Source organism: Hypanus sabinus, chromosome 10 (assembly GCF_030144855.1).
Source record: "Hypanus sabinus isolate sHypSab1 chromosome 10, sHypSab1.hap1, whole genome shotgun sequence".
NCBI lineage: Eukaryota > Metazoa > Chordata > Chondrichthyes > Myliobatiformes > Dasyatidae > Hypanus > Hypanus sabinus.
The window spans coordinates 153,790,857-153,802,864 of NC_082715.1; positions in this window are offsets into that span (position 1 = coordinate 153,790,857).

The window sequence follows — 12,008 nt, forward strand, 5'->3', positions numbered from 1 at the left end:
GTGTTGGCTGTCTGATGTACTGGGTGCACTCTGACTGGCACCCAAATGTAGGATGTTGGATGTCTGTTTTACTGGGCCCACTCTGACTGGCACCCAGGGGTACGATGTTGAGTGTCTGATGTACTGGCCCCTCTCTGACTGGCACCGAAATGTAGGATGTTGGGTGTCTGATGTACTGGGCCCACTCTGACTGGCACCTACAGGTTGGATGTTGGGTGTCTGATGTTCTGAACCCACTCTGACTGGCACTAAGGGGTTGGATGTTGGGTTTCTGTTGTACTGGGCGCACACTGACTGGCACCCACGTGTAGGATGTTGGGTGTCTGATGTACTGAACCCACTCTGACTGGCACCCAGGGGTAGGATGTTGGGTGTCTGATGTACTGAACCCACTCTGACTGGCACCCAGGGGTAGGATGTTGGGTGCCTGATGTACTGAACCCACTCTGACTGGCACTCAGGGGTAGGATGTTGGGTGTCCGATGTACTGAACGGAGTCAGGTTGGCACCCGCAGGTTGGATGTTGGTTGTCTGATGTACTGGGCCCACTCTGACTGGTACCCAGGGGTAGGTTGTTGGGTGTCTGATGTACTGAACCCACTCTGACTGGCACTCAGGTGTAGGATGTTGGGTGTCTGATGTACTGAACCCACTCTGACTGGCACTCAGTGGTAGGATGTTGGGTGCGTGTTATTCCTGGACCACACTGACTGGCCCCCCGGGGCAGGATGTTGTGTGTCTGATGTACTGAACCCACTCTGACTGGCACCCACGTGCAGGGTGTTGGCTGTCTGATGTACTGGGTGCACTCTGACTGGCACCCAAATGTAGGATGTTGGATGTCTGTTTTACTGGGCCCACTCTGACTGGCACCCAGGGGTACGATGTTGAGTGTCTGATGTACTGGCCCCTCTCTGACTGGCACCGAAATGTAGGATGTTGGGTGTCTGATGTACTGGGCCCACTCTGACTGGCACCTACAGGTTGGATGTTGGGTGTCTGATGTTCTGAACCCACTCTGACTGGCACTAAGGGGTTGGATGTTGGGTTTCTGTTGTACTGGGCGCACACTGACTGGCACCCACGTGTAGGATGTTGGGTGTCTGATGTACTGAACCCACTCTGACTGGCACCCAGGGGTAGGATGTTGGGTGTCTGATGTACTGAACCCACTCTGACTGGCACCCAGGGGTAGGATGTTGGGTGCCTGATGTACTGAACCCACTCTGACTGGCACTCAGGGGTAGGATGTTGGGTGTCCGATGTACTGAACAGAGTCAGGTTGGCACCCGCAGGTTGGATGTTGGTTGTCTGATGTACTGGGCCCACTCTGACTGGTACCCAGGGGTAGGTTGTTGGGTGTCTGATGTACTGAACCCACTCTGACTGGCACTCAGGTGTAGGATGTTGGGTGTCTGATGTACTGAACCCACTCTGACTGGCACTCAGTGGTAGGATGTTGGGTGCGTGTTATTCCTGGACCACACTGACTGGCCCCCCGGGGCAGGATGTTGTGTGTCTGATGTACTGAACCCACTCTGACTGGCACCCACGTGCAGGGTGTTGGCTGTCTGATGTACTGGGTGCACTCTGACTGGCACCCAAATGTAGGATGTTGGATGTCTGTTTTACTGGGCCCACTCTGACTGGCACCCAGGGGTACGATGTTGAGTGTCTGATGTACTGGCCCCTCTCTGACTGGCACCGAAATGTAGGATGTTGGGTGTCTGATGTACTGGGCCCACTCTGACTGGCACCTACAGGTTGGATGTTGGGTGTCTGATGTTCTGAACCCACTCTGACTGGCACTAAGGGGTTGGATGTTGGGTTTCTGTTGTACTGGGCGCACACTGACTGGCACCCACGTGTAGGATGTTGGGTGTCTGATGTACTGAACCCACTCTGACTGGCACCCAGGGGTAGGATGTTGGGTGTCTGATGTACTGAACCCACTCTGACTGGCACCCAGGGGTAGGATGTTGGGTGCCTGATGTACTGAACCCACTCTGACTGGCACTCAGGGGTAGGATGTTGGGTGTCCGATGTACTGAACAGAGTCAGGTTGGCACCCGCAGGTTGGATGTTGGTTGTCTGATGTACTGGGCCCACTCTGACTGGTACCCAGGGGTAGGTTGTTGGGTGTCTGATGTACTGAACCCACTCTGACTGGCACTCAGGTGTAGGATGTTGGGTGTCTGATGTACTGAACCCACTCTGACTGGCACTCAGTGGTAGGATGTTGGGTGCGTGTTATTCCTGGACCACACTGACTGGCCCCCCGGGGCAGGATGTTTGATGTCTGATGTACTGAACCCACTCTGACTGGCACCCAGGGATAGGTTGGTGGGTGTCTGATGCACTCAACCGTGTCTGACTGGCACCCACAGGGAGAATGTTAGGTGTCTGTTGTACTGGTTCCACTATGACTGGCATCCAGCGTTAGGATGTTGGGTGTCTGATGTACTGGGCCCACTCTGACTTGCACCCAGGGGTAGGATGTTGGGTGTCTGACGTACTGAACCCACTCTGATTGACACCCAGGGTTTGGATGTGCGGTGTCTGTAGTACTGAACCCAGTCTGGCTGGTACCCAGGGGTAGGATGTTGGGTGTCTGATGTACTGGACCCACTCTGACTGGCACCCGGGGTCGGATGTGCGGTGTCTGATGTACTGAACACACTCTGGCTGGTACCCAGGGAAAGGATGTTGGGTGTCTGAGACCCTGGCCCACACTAACTGGCACCCAGGGGTAGCATGTTGGGTGTCTGATGTACTGAACCCACTCTGACTGGCACCCACGTGTAGGGTGTTGGGTGTCTGATGTACTGGGTGCACTCTGACTGGTACGCACTTGTAGGGTGTTGGGTGTCTGATGTACTGGGCCCACTCTGACTGGCACCCAGGGGTAGGATGTTGGGTCTCTGATGTACTGAAACCACTCTGACTGGCACCCAGGGGTTGGATGTTGGGTTTCTGTTGTACTGGTGCACACTGACTGGCACACACGTGTAGGTTGTTGGGTGACTGATGTACTGGCACACTCTGACTGGCACCCAGGGGTAGGATGTTGTGTGTCTGATGTACTGAACCCACTCTGACTGGCACCCACGTGTAAGGTGTTGGGTGTCTGATGTACTGGGTGCACTCTGACTGGCACCCAAATGTAGGATGTTGGATGTCTGTTTTACTGGGCCCACTCTGACTGGCACCCAGGGGTACGATGTTGAGTGTCTGATGTACTGGCCCCTCTCTGACTGGCACCGAAATGTAGGATGTTGGGTGTCTGATGTACTGGTTCCAGTGTGACTGGCACCCAGCGGTAGGATGTTGGGTGTCTGATGTACTGGGCCCACTCTGACTGGCACCAACAGGTTGGATGTTGGGTGTCTGATGTTCTGAACCCACTCTGACTGGCACCCAGGGGTAGGATGTTGGGTGTCTGATGTACTGAACCCACTCTGACTGGCACCCAGGGGTAGGATGTTGGGTGCCTGATGTACTGAACCCACTCTGACTGGCACTCAGGGGTAGGATGTTGGGTGTCCGATGTACTGAACAGAGTCAGGTTGGCACCCGCAGGTTGGATGTTGGTTGTCTGATGTACTGGGCCCACTCTGACTGGTACCCAGGGGTAGGTTGTTGGGTGTCTGATGTACTGAACCCACTCTGACTGGCACTCAGGTGTAGGATGTTGGGTGTCTGATGTACTGAACCCACTCTGACTGGCACTCAGTGGTAGGATGTTGGGTGCGTGTTATTCCTGGACCACACTGACTGGCCCCCCGGGGCAGGATGTTGTGTGTCTGATGTACTGAACCCACTCTGACTGGCACCCACGTGCAGGGTGTTGGCTGTCTGATGTACTGGGTGCACTCTGACTGGCACCCAAATGTAGGATGTTGGATGTCTGTTTTACTGGGCCCACTCTGACTGGCACCCAGGGGTACGATGTTGAGTGTCTGATGTACTGGCCCCTCTCTGACTGGCACCGAAATGTAGGATGTTGGGTGTCTGATGTACTGGGCCCACTCTGACTGGCACCTACAGGTTGGATGTTGGGTGTCTGATGTTCTGAACCCACTCTGACTGGCACTAAGGGGTTGGATGTTGGGTTTCTGTTGTACTGGGCGCACACTGACTGGCACCCACGTGTAGGATGTTGGGTGTCTGATGTACTGAACCCACTCTGACTGGCACCCAGGGGTAGGATGTTGGGTGTCTGATGTACTGAACCCACTCTGACTGGCACCCAGGGGTAGGATGTTGGGTGCCTGATGTACTGAACCCACTCTGACTGGCACTCAGGGGTAGGATGTTGGGTGTCCGATGTACTGAACAGAGTCAGGTTGGCACCCGCAGGTTGGATGTTGGTTGTCTGATGTACTGGGCCCACTCTGACTGGTACCCAGGGGTAGGTTGTTGGGTGTCTGATGTACTGAACCCACTCTGACTGGCACTCAGGTGTAGGATGTTGGGTGTCTGATGTACTGAACCCACTCTGACTGGCACTCAGTGGTAGGATGTTGGGTGCGTGTTATTCCTGGACCACACTGACTGGCCCCCCGGGGCAGGATGTTTGATGTCTGATGTACTGAACCCACTCTGACTGGCACCCAGGGATAGGTTGGTGGGTGTCTGATGCACTCAACCGTGTCTGACTGGCACCCACAGGGAGAATGTTAGGTGTCTGTTGTACTGGTTCCACTATGACTGGCATCCAGCGTTAGGATGTTGGGTGTCTGATGTACTGGGCCCACTCTGACTTGCACCCAGGGGTAGGATGTTGGGTGTCTGACGTACTGAACCCACTCTGATTGACACCCAGGGTTTGGATGTGCGGTGTCTGTAGTACTGAACCCAGTCTGGCTGGTACCCAGGGGTAGGATGTTGGGTGTCTGATGTACTGGACCCACTCTGACTGGCACCCGGGGTCGGATGTGCGGTGTCTGATGTACTGAACACACTCTGGCTGGTACCCAGGGAAAGGATGTTGGGTGTCTGAGACCCTGGCCCACACTAACTGGCACCCAGGGGTAGCATGTTGGGTGTCTGATGTACTGAACCCACTCTGACTGGCACCCACGTGTAGGGTGTTGGGTGTCTGATGTACTGGGTGCACTCTGACTGGTACGCACTTGTAGGGTGTTGGGTGTCTGATGTACTGGGCCCACTCTGACTGGCACCCAGGGGTAGGATGTTGGGTCTCTGATGTACTGAAACCACTCTGACTGGCACCCAGGGGTTGGATGTTGGGTTTCTGTTGTACTGGTGCACACTGACTGGCACACACGTGTAGGTTGTTGGGTGACTGATGTACTGGCACACTCTGACTGGCACCCAGGGGTAGGATGTTGTGTGTCTGATGTACTGAACCCACTCTGACTGGCACCCACGTGTAAGGTGTTGGGTGTCTGATGTACTGGGTGCACTCTGACTGGCACCCAAATGTAGGATGTTGGATGTCTGTTTTACTGGGCCCACTCTGACTGGCACCCAGGGGTACGATGTTGAGTGTCTGATGTACTGGCCCCTCTCTGACTGGCACCGAAATGTAGGATGTTGGGTGTCTGATGTACTGGTTCCAGTGTGACTGGCACCCAGCGGTAGGATGTTGGGTGTCTGATGTACTGGGCCCACTCTGACTGGCACCCAGGGGTCAGATGTGTGGTGTCTGTTGTACAGAACCCACTCTGACTGGCACCCAGGGGTAAGATGCTGGGTGTGTGATGTTCTGGGCCCACTCTGTCAGCATTGGAATCTGATTTATTTTCACTGATTTAGATCATATGAAAGTAGTTGTTTTGTTGCCACAGTAGTGTGTAAAGCCAGCAAACTTACTGTTGGAAAGTGAACATAGAACACCACAGCACAGTACAAGCCCTTCAGCTCATGATGTGCCAACCTTTTAACCTACTTTAAGATCAAGCTAGCCCTTCCCTCCTACATAACCCTCCGTTTTCCTATCAGCTATGTGCCTGTCTATAACGGCGCAACCAGAAATTAACATAATATTCTAATTGTGGTCTAACCAGGGTTTTACAGAGCTGCAACATTACCTCACAGCTTTTGAACTTAATCCCCCGACTTCCTAAGGCCAACAAACCATTCGCCTACTCAGCAACTCATTGTCTGGGATCTTGCATATGACCATAAGACATAGAAACAGAATTATGCCATTTGGTTCATCAAGCTTACTCCGCCATTCCAACACAGATAATTTATTATCCCTTTCTCCTACCTTCTCCCCATAACTCTTGTCACCCTTATTAACAGACACCTGTCAACTCCCTCTTTAAGTAAACCCAACGACAGCCTCCATAACTGTCTATGGCAATGAATTCCACAGTTTCCAGCATTTTGACAGAGAATAAACATTAAAAGTCAATTCATTAAATGGATTTATTTGGGGATTTTGATTTGGGGTCATTTACTTCCCATCCGGGCAGGCGTTCCCAACCTGGGGTCTACGGACACCTTGCTTCATGTCTTTGGTCTAAGAAAGGTTGGGAACCCCTATCCCCAGGTTTGCCCTGGGGTCTGCACCAAGAGACGGTGGGGTGGAGGGGTCTATCACACTCAATCCTCTGGAGGAACTTAGCAGATCAGGCCTGAAATATCGACAGTTTATTCATTTCCGTAGATGCTGCCTGACCTGCTGAGCTCCTCCAGCATGTGTGTGTGTGTTGCTCTGGATTTCCAGCACCTGCACAATCTCTTGTGTTTCTGGGGATAGCTGCTCTGTGAATGTGGGCTCCAGCGATGTGGGGACAGTCTCCTCCGCCGGTGGTCCTGGACTGTGTGCAGGGTTCCTGAATGCTCCAGCTGTACAACTGATGCCACACCTGCCTCCCTTCACTCCACAGCAACGACCCGTGGTCCACGTCAGGGACGGAGTACAGAGGTCGGCCCGTCTCCGAGCCTCGGCCCCTCCTGGGGACGTCCACCCGTGGTCCCAGCCTGGACCCCAAAACAGTGGCGGCAGTGGAGGCTCCCGGCAGCACACTGTCCACATGTCGACTCAGCCAGGACCTTGCGGGGGTCTTCAACATGACGGTGAACAGTGCACCCAAGGTGGGGACCATGGGCTGTATCCACAGCCACGCTGGAGGCAGTCCTAGCTCTTGGAACATCCCTAGGCAGCAGTTGAGTGAGTTCACCCCTGCCGCACACCCTTCACACCTCAGTGGTGATGTAGGCAGTCATGGAGTGGCCCCCTACCCAGCCGGGGCTGGTGTGGTGGAGTGGAGCCCCTATCCGCTGTTCCCCTACTCCTGCTGGTGAAGTGGATGTGTGAGCTGCTGGCGCAGGTGGGGCCCCTGGTGAGAGTGACCTGATTGCATTTGCACCCCCCCCCCCCCCAGATCCTCTTGCCCAGCACCCAGACGACCACTGCCTGCCACCAACCAGGCAAGCAGGTGAGTCAGTGGGAGTCCCCCCACCCCACCTGCTGCAGGTCAGCTCATCTAACACAACCACGGCTTGACACTTCTCTTCCTCTGTCCCCTGCCCAAGGCCAGGGTGGCTGATTCTCCCAGCCAGGACGGTCTGGGCCCCTGCAGACACACCAAACAACTCGGGACATGGTTCCTGAATCCTGAGCCATGGCCAAGCCAGTCCTGGTCCTGATTACTCTGGGCCAGGCCCTCCCCCACACACTCAGGAGCCCCTCATATCTGAATGTCCAGCTATAGGTGTCTGATGGATGGGCACCCCAGGTGTCTGATGGATGGGCACCCCAAGTATCTGATGGATGGGCACCCCAGGTATCTGATGGATGGGCACTCCAGATATCTGATGGATGGGCACTCCAGATGTCTGCTGGATGGGCACCCCAGATGTCTGATAGATGGGCACCCCAGTTGTCTGATGGATGGGCACCCCAGGTATCTGATGGATGGGCACCCCAGGTATCTGATGGATGGGCACTCCAGATGTCTGATAGATGGGCACCCCAGATATCTGATGGATGGGCACCCCAGACATCTGATGGATGGGCACCCCAGGTATCTGATGGATGGGCAGCCCAGATGTCTGAATAATGGGCACCCCAGGTATCTGATGGATTGGCACTCCAGATGTCTGATGGATGGGCACCCCAGATATCTGATGGATGGGCACCCCAGATGTCTGATAGATGGGCACCCCAAGTGTCTGATGGATGGGCACCCCAGATGTCTGATAGATGGGCACCCCAGTTGTCTGATGGATGGGCACCCCAGGTGTCTGATAGATGGGCACCCCAAGTGTCTGATGGATGGGCACCCCAGGTGTCTGATGGATGGGCACCCCAGATGTCTGATGGATGGGCACCCCAAGTGTCTGATGGATGGGCACCCCAGGTATCTGATGGATGGGCACCCCAGATGTCTTGGATAGATGGGCACCCCAAGTGTCTGATGGATGGGCACCCCAGATGTCTGATAGATGGGCACCCCAGGTATCTGATGGATGGGCACCCCAGATGTCTGATAGATGGGCACCCCAAGTGTCTGATGGATGGGCACCCCAGGTGTCTGATGGATGGGCACCCCAGATGTCTGATGGATGGGCACCCCAGGTGTCTGATAGATGGGCACCCCAGTTGTCTGATGGATGGGCACCCCAGGTGTCTGATGGATGGGCACTCCAGATGTCTGATGGAGGGGCACCCTAAGTATCTGATGGATGGGCACCCCAAATGTCTGATGGATGGGCATCCCAGATATCTGATGGATGGGCACCCCAGATGTCTGATGGATGGGCACCCCAGGTATCTGATGGATGGGCACCCCAGATGTCTGATGGATGGGCACCCCAGTTGTCTGATGGATGGGCACCCCAGGTATCTGATGGATGGGCACCCCAGATGTCTGATGGATGGGCACCCCAGGTATCTGATGGATGGGCACCCCAGTTGTCTGATGGATGGGCACCCCAGGTGTCTGATGGATGGGCACTCCAGATGTCTGATGGAGGGGCACCCTAAGTATCTGATGGATGGGCACCCCAAATGTCTGATGGATGGGCACCCCAGATATCTGATGGATGGGCACCCCAGATGTCTGATGGATGGGCACCCCAGGTATCTGATGGATGGGCACCCCAGATGTCTGATGGATGGGCACCCCAGTTGTCTGATGGATGGGCACCCCAGGTATCTGATGGATGGGCACCCCAGATGTCTGATGGATGGGCACCCCAGGTATCTGATGGATGGGCACCCCAGATGTCTGATGGATGGGCACCCCAGATGTCTGATAGATGGGCACCCCAGATATCTGATGGATGGGCACCCCAGATGTCTGATGGATGGGCACCCCAGGTATCTGATGGATGGGCACCCCAGGTATCTGATGGATGGGCACCCCAGTTGTCTGATGGATGGGCACCCCAGGAATCTGATGGATGGGCACCCCAGATGTCTGATGGATGGGCACCCCAGGTATCTGATGGAGGGGCACCCCAAGTATCTGATGGATGGGCACCCCAAATGTCTGATGGATGGGCACCCCAGATATCTGATGGATGGGCACCCCAGATGTCTGATGGATGGGCACCCCAGGTATCTGATGGATGGGCACTCCAGATATCTGATGGATGGGCACTCCAGATGTCTGCTGGATGGGCACCCCAGTTGTCTGATGGATGGGCACCCCAGGTGTCTGATGGATGGGCACCCCAGGTATCTGATGGATGGGACTCCAGATATCTGATGAATGGGCACTCCAGATGTCTGCTGGATGGGCACCCCAGGTATCTGATGGATGGGCACCCCAGGAATCTGATGGATGGGCACCCCAGGAGTCTCATGTGAGAGAGGAAGTGCCATAGGTACCCTGAGACTTGGGATATCTCTAATAGCATCTCCACCCCTATCCTTGCAGTGCTGTTCTGGGCGCAGACCTCTAGACCCTGCACTCCACTCTCTCAGAGAGGCAGTGGAACAGTCCTTATCTCAGCCCTGCCACCTCTGTCTCCATCAGAGGGGTCGGGTTATTGCAAAATGATGGTCTGCTGTATGTCTTAGGACCAGACCGGGCAAGTGGGGACAGGGGGACCAGTGCTGGTGAGCAGGTACTGGGCTGTAAATACAGGAAATTATTTAATCTTTATTTGTACATTGTAATGTTCTTTTAAACTAGGTCGCTCCAGAGAACGCAATTACCATAATACAAATGTTACTATCAAATAAATGTTCTGCACTGTACCTCTGAGTAATAATAAAAAGAAGTAAGTGATTTCCCCAAGACAGAGAGAGTGTTTGGTCCAGGAGTGGGTATGTGTGCTGGGAGTGTGTCTGACGTTTGGGAATGTGCATCTGGTCTGTGTGTGTGTGTGTGCGTCTGATCTGGGAGTGTAATCGGTCTGGGAATTTGTGTCCACTTTAGATGGCCAGCTGCGTGCCCACACCCCCCGGTAGCTCTGGTCTGATATTTCCACAATCTCTATGACTCCCCTTCAGGGCTTGTGGTGTGACCTCACAGTGACTGTCCCTCCTCCAGACACAGCCTCTTCCTACCATGAGGATAGGCTGCATAATGAGCTGCCCACACGGCAGTGGAGAATATTAGGAAGCAGAGCGCTGGGATAGATTAGATGGAATGGCAAATGATGAGTGCCAGAATGCGTGGAATGTCCATTGTCTCCTTTATCAGTTGTGTTGTGAACTGAGTTTTAAGTAAGAGTGAATTGGAATACTGCAAGGAGACAGAGAGACTCGTGTCATACAACAGCCTTTCCCACTATGTCAACAAAACAAGAGCTGGTCATTGACTTCACGAAGGTTTCAGTGCACACACTCCTGCCTTTGTCAATGGTCCCGAGCTTCGCTTCCTAGGAATGAAGTGACTGCAAAAAGAACTACAGAGAGAGTGGACAGTATCCTCCCTACGTGGAATCTTCTCACTGCCTCGGTAAAACAAACAACATAACCAAAAACCCCACCCACTGCAGATATTATCTTCTCACCCCGCCACTTCCAGCAGGCGGAAGGTAATAATGCCTGAAGGGGCTACGACCGGGCTCAATGACAGTTTCTGCTCTGCTGTTAGAATCAAAATCAGGTCCATTATCGATGTTTGCTCACTGGGGTGGCAGTACAGTGCAAAAGGGGAATAGTGAGGTATTGCTCTTGGGTTGGTGGAGTGGTGAGAAATCTGATGCACGGGGTGGGTCGTCAACCTCCTGTACCTCTTCCCTCCTGGTAGTCATGAGAAGAGGACATCCTGTGTGGTGAGGGTCCTGAATGATAGACATTGCTGTTTGAAAATATCTGGATGGTGGAAGCTCATGCCTGTGATGGAGATGGCTGATTCACTACCCTTGGCAGCCTCTTTCGATCCTGTGCCATTACCAGGCAGCGATTGCACTGCATCGAACATCTACAGAAATTTGCTAGAGTCTGTAGTGACATACTAAATTTCTTCACATTCCTAATAAGTACAGCCACTGATGCAATTACATCAATACGTTGATCCAGGATACAAACTCTTAGATGATGATGCCCAGGAACTTGAAAATGTTGCTGACCCCCTGATGGGAACTGGTGTGTGTTCCCTCAACTTCCCCTTCCTGACTATTGAATGATGCACTAGGGTGATCTCTCAATCTCCCTCATTATGGCCTTGTCTACCGTCACTGCACTTCCTCTGTAAAGGTTACACTCTATTCTGCATTCTGTTATTGTTTGCCCTTGTGCTACTCCAATGCACTAATGTCCAGGAATGGTCTGCACGGCTGGTATGCCAGACAATTTTCATTGCACCTTGGTATATGTGACAATAATAAACCAATTTACCTTGTCAACCTGCATAGGACATGACTGGTGCAACTATAGACTTGGGCTCTCAGAGCCCAACACTGTCCCTCAGCGCCACATCCTCTCCGCCTCTGCACGGACAATGTCTCTCCTGCTCTGACTGAGCAGATATTGGGACCTTCCATTTTCAATCCTGTGGGCCCCGCTCACTACTGAGTGGTTAATCTCCTCCATCCCACAGCAATTATGTGTGGGCATTAACGATAGGGGA